This window comes from Grammomys surdaster, unplaced genomic scaffold (genome assembly GCF_004785775.1).
Source record: "Grammomys surdaster isolate TR1022 unplaced genomic scaffold, NIH_TR_1.0 126435, whole genome shotgun sequence".
NCBI lineage: Eukaryota > Metazoa > Chordata > Mammalia > Rodentia > Muridae > Grammomys > Grammomys surdaster.
In genome coordinates, this window is record NW_021621227.1 from 897 (window position 1) to 6,338 (window position 5,442).

The 5,442-nt window shown below is 41.3% G+C and overlaps 1 long non-coding RNA gene and 1 pseudogene across 1 annotated transcript; both read right to left on the reverse strand.

Moving 5' to 3' along the window:
• Positions 1-512: 512 nt before the first annotated feature.
• LOC114614710 lies at positions 513-1,883 on the reverse strand. Its single transcript, XR_003710375.1, has 3 exons — positions 1,831-1,883; positions 1,183-1,234; positions 513-608 (listed from the first exon to the last, which is right to left on the reverse strand). It is a non-coding gene; the product is annotated as an uncharacterized LOC114614710 (long non-coding RNA).
• Positions 1,884-4,210: 2,327 nt separating this feature from the next.
• Positions 4,211-4,987, reverse strand: LOC114614709 (annotated as a pseudogene).
• Between the last annotated feature and the right edge of the window lie 455 nt (positions 4,988-5,442).

Below are 5,442 nucleotides of genomic sequence, written 5' to 3' on the forward strand. Positions count from 1 at the left end.
CATCTCCCATGCTGGCTTCATGTGGGTGGCAGGGCTGGTGTTTCTTGCTGGCTGTTTCTAGCTGCTGTGTGCACGTGGCCTCTGGCTACAGAACAAGGCAGCTGAGCTAGGCAGAGTAGCAGCAGCTTAGATAGCCGGCTTGAGCAGCGGCCGTTTTAAATAATTACTTCAACACAGGTTTGATTCTCAGCACCCACATGGTGGTTCACAAACATCAGGAACTCCAGTACCACAGGATCCAGTACCAGAGGCCTATTCTGTCCTCTGTGGGCACCAGGCATGCATGTGGTGCACAGACATACATGCATGCAAAATACTCATACACACAAAATACAAATAAATCTCAAAAAATAGTTCTTTATGACTCAACATTTTTTCTTTGCCCTCCCCCTTTACTCTCCTTCCTTCCTTCCTTCCTTCCTTCCTTCCTTCCTTCCTTCCTTCCTTGCTTCCTTCATTTCTTTTATTTTAAATATTTCTCTACCCTCTACTCAGAAACTCTTTTTCCTCACCTTGCATTTTCCAGATGTTGGGAGATCCGTTGAAGGCTCTTGTCTATTGACCATAATATATAGCCCTGGTTCCAGCCCACAGGAAGTCCTGAAATACTGGACACAGCAGGGTAGGTCAGTGGAACTGAAGTGATAGCAAAGTACCAGAAAGCTAACCAATAAGAATAGAAAGTTAATTTAGGAATTAGACCATTGCTATCATAGTAAATGAAGTGAAAATACCAGGTATTTTATACGTTTAGCACTTACAATTAAGGTGATGTCTTAGTTAGGGTTTCTATTGTTGTGATGAAACACCATGGCCATAAAATGCTTGGGGTTAAAGAGTTTGTTTCATCTTTCAATTTTCAATTCCATACTCCATTGCAGAGGGAAGTCAGGGTAGGAACTCAGGGCAGGGATCATGAGGCTGGAGCTGACGCAGAGGCTCTGCTTACTGGCTTGCTTTCATGTCTTTCTCACCCTGCCTTCTTCTATCACCTATGACCACCAGCCTGGGGTGGCACCACCCACAGTGAGCTGGGCATTCCCACATCAATCATCAGTTAAGGCAATGCACCATAGGCTTGCCCACAGGGCAATCTGGAAGGAGTAATCTTCCAAAATGATGCCAGCTTGTATCAAGTTGACGTGAAACAGTCAGTAGGACAGTCTGAAGACAGACTCTTACCTTGTCAGATCACTTTCCAACAAGTTATTCCTGGAGTTTTTCAATTGTGAATCTGGTAATAGGAGTAAAGAAACTATTTAGCACAGTAACTACTGATATCATCTACCAGGACCCCCTTCATTTAACAGTCATGCCTGTCATGAAATTAATTAATGGCATGGAACAGCTATCAACGTTTTAAAAGTCCATACTCTCTGCTGTCTTCATCATGGACCAGAAGTGCCCCCATTAGAAGCATGGGGATGGGAACGTAGCAGTGGGAGACACAGAGATCCTGATACATCTTTTTCTTTAAAGATGTCTACCCCGAATCCATAGTAGAAGAATAAAGGTAACAGACCTCCCTTGTCAGACTCTTGGTAGGTATTCTTTGTCCATCCTCCTGACCCACCGAGTTTCTTTCCCATACTTTAGGCTTTCCATGAAAACATACAGGACACAGAAGCATGGGGAAAGGGACCATGGAGGAGTTATGGGGCTGTTTGCATGACTTTGGAAGTGAAGATGTTAGAAAGATGGCTCTACTCTAGTCACACCCTCTTTTTCAGCTTTCTTTCACATGCTATCAAAGACCAGAGTCTTAAAGCAGAAACACAGCTGATCTGACATCAGCCTTGAGCTAACAATAAGGAGTAGAGTCATTCTGACCTGTAAGTTTCTTGATCTGTTCAAGAATATGTTGTGTTGAAGTCTAGAGAAACACACAAAAAAAGAAACAAGAAAGTTAGATTTATGTTATAGATTGGAGATTTTACTGACAATATATCTCATCTTACTCATGAGATATTGATATATTTTATGTCAGGTATTAACTCAGATATCTTCTACAGTCATATCATTAGTTACTAATTTATTTGTGAATAATTTATTAAATACAATAAGGAAGCAGTGAGATGGCTCTGTAGGCAAAGATGTTTTACACCAAGCCTGAGGACCTGGGTTCCATCTCCGGGACTCACCTAGTGAGAGGAGTGAAGCAGTTTTCACAAGTTCTCCCATTTACCTCCACATGCACACTATGGCATTTGTGCATGCATGCACACACTCATACACATTATTAAAGTGTTTTTTTAAAAAATCTAAGTTCTAGATTATTATATGGCATACTGAGACTAAAGATAAATATGAATCCTGTACTCTAGAGACATGCATTAGTAAGGAAAGCAGCCACCTAAACAGATAAGATACCATGTGGGAACCAGCAAAACAGCTCAGTGGGTAAAGGTGACTGTTACCAAGCCTTGGCAACCTACATTTAACTCCTATGACCTTCAAGGGTAAATGGAAAGAACTGACTCTTGCAGGTTGTTTTCTACTTCTCTATGTCCCATGACATGCACACCTGTACACACACATCCCCCCCCATACAACACACTTTTTAAAAAATGTAGTAAATATAATAGAAATTCATCAGTGAACACAGAAGACCTTGATTAGTTTCCTTAAACAGAATGGAAGAATTACTCCATCAATTTCCATCTGAGCTATAGCTCAGAGAGTCAGCTGATTTCTGGGTAAAAAAGAACATTATAATCAAGTAAGACATCACTGAAAATGGCATATTGTCATTTTTGTGGTGGAGCATTCACCATAGAAGACTGGATAGACATGGCTTTAAGCCAACAGAAAGTCTTTATTAGCTGCTTGGCAACTACAATGAATGTTCAGGATCCCAGTATAGCCCCCAAGCCTTCTTCGGGGTGACTTTTAAGTACAAAACCCATGTTCTGGGTTGACATATTTTAGTTAACAGGAACAATTAGCCAGAAACAGAAACCAGAAAGTGAGGCTAGTACGTTTTGAGACTCCAAAACTATGGATTTTGATGGATGTGTTTTAGTTTTGGCAGGTGGTACTGTCTAGGTGCTGAGTTTTACAACCTGTATGGCACTTGCATCATGGAGTGAGTTGTGCTAAGGTCTGGAGCCCTGCTATGATTTTCAGGTGCACTTTTGCTGAGCTGTGGGAGATGGGGCTGAGAAGGTGAGAACTGGGGCATGCTTGGTGTTAGGAGTTCAATTCTATCCTATAATGTCTTCCTAGAAAGTTGTAAACTCCTGGGACTTTTCAGCAATGACCTCAGGCAGTTTAAGGGTATTATTACTGACATTTGTCACCATTAAAATAAAACAAATGGGTACTCCTTCCTTTTGCATCCGGGCATCAATATCTAACGAGCCTGGATGGCAGTTCTGGAGCATTTGGTGAGTAAGTCCATGGTTTAGTGACCCAGTTTACCACAGAGCTAAATACATCTAGTGGTCGTTTTGATAGTTTTTAACTTAGTCTATGCTTGCTTAATCATGCATTATTTAATAATATATGTTCATGATGGAACCATTAAGTAAAGATACAAAGCAAAAGAAAACTGGTATTGAAATCTCAGTTAATATGTCTACCAATGATCCTGCTGCATACGTATCTCCACGTGATCTACAAATATCACAGACCTAAGTAATCTGGAAACACCTGCACGGTGAAATACCTACAGATACTGAATAGATCGTGGCATGTTTGCAAAATGTAGAGTTTATCCTCTGTGAAAAGTAAGGTTACAATAAAAGCCAAGTTGAACACTTTTCAAAATGGAGCTCCAGAAGCTACCAGTGGAGCCTCTTCTCTTCCAGTGTTGTTGCTTAGGGAGCTTGGTCACCTCCACCCTGTACTGTGGATGTCTGAGACAAACAGATGAACAGGACAGACGACTAGAGACTTGGAACTGGTATCCGTAGGTTTTGGGGTCCTGTTTTTGTTTTTTGTTTTTGTTTTAAGATTTATTTATTTATGTTATGTATATGAGTACACTGTAGCTGTTGTGGGTTGTGGAACAGTTGGAGGATAAACAGGAGGGGTATAAAGTCTGGATTGTAAAAGAAGATTAAACAATGAATTAAAAAATAAAAAAGAAAATCATTTAAAAAGGAGAGAAAAACAGAAAAGAAGATTTATTTATTTATTCTATGTATATGAGTACACTGTAGCTGTCTTCAGTCACACCAGAAAATGGCATCAGTTCTCATTATAGATGGTTGTGAGCCATCATGTGGTTGCTGGGAATTAAACTCAGGACCTCTGGAAGAGCAGTCAGTGCTCTTAACCTCTGAGCCATCTCTCTAGTCCTTCAGCTCCTGTTTTATGGACATTTTATTAGGTATGTAGATCCCTTTCTTTTGTCTTCTATTGGTCACATGGATCCTGTTCCCCAGCACTGCACAGCCATAACTGTTTGCCCATACAAATCTCCACTTTCCCCTGCTTTCTTTAGAACATGGATTCCAAGTCTCCTGAACTTATGTTTCTTGAGTTGTTTTATATAGGATCTCAAAGAAGTTCTTTTAATTTTTTTTCTGTAAATTAACCCGTTTATTGCAGGGCAGGCAAGTCTCAGGCAGTAGGGCTTCTACTGGTCTTTCCGTTCCTTCAATCTTCTGATGGCAGACTTCACTGTGACTGCAGAGGTGGTGTTGTAGGTCCAGGCCCCACCGGCCACTGTTTTCATGCAGGAGCCACAGTGCCAGATGCCAACAGCTCATCTCTTCATCTTCGTCTTGCCATAGAAGGAGCAAGTGTACTTGGCATGCTGGCTGATTTCAATTTTCTTCACCATTTCCCGGAGGGAGGCCCCATAGTGAATCCCGTATTTCCCGACGATCCTAACCTTCTTGCGTTTAGCCATGTCGCCGGAACCGAAGCCCAAGCCCGAAGAGGAGTTCTTTTAATTTTACAGGTTCTGGTTGAATTGATTAGCATGAGAGAGAGAGAGAGAGAGAGAGAGAGAGAGAGAGAGAGAGAGAGAGACAGACATCCAGACAAGCAAAATACTGAAAAGCTACAGTGAAAACTCAGAGGCTACTTTGAAACACACTTCACTGTCAGACTGTTAAAAAGAAAAATGGGTTGGTAACAGTGTTGGCACAAAGTAATGTCCCATAAAGAGATCTCATTAAAAAAAATATCAAGATTCTTAGAGTGTCACATGCTCAGAGGACACACTGATGCTGTGAGGAGATGCTGATACAGAGATACAATTGGTCTTTTTACACCCAACATCAGAGTCAAGGAGAGCAGTCACTCCTGATGCCGGAGATAAATACAGTTCCTAAGACCACATGTGCCACGAGAGAGCCCTTCTACATCAGGGGTTCTGAACCTGTAGGTCATGACTCTTTTGGGGGTTGAAGGACCATTTTACAGGGGTCACCTAAGACCATCAGAAAACAGTTTATTTACATCATGATTCATAACAGTAGCAAAATTACA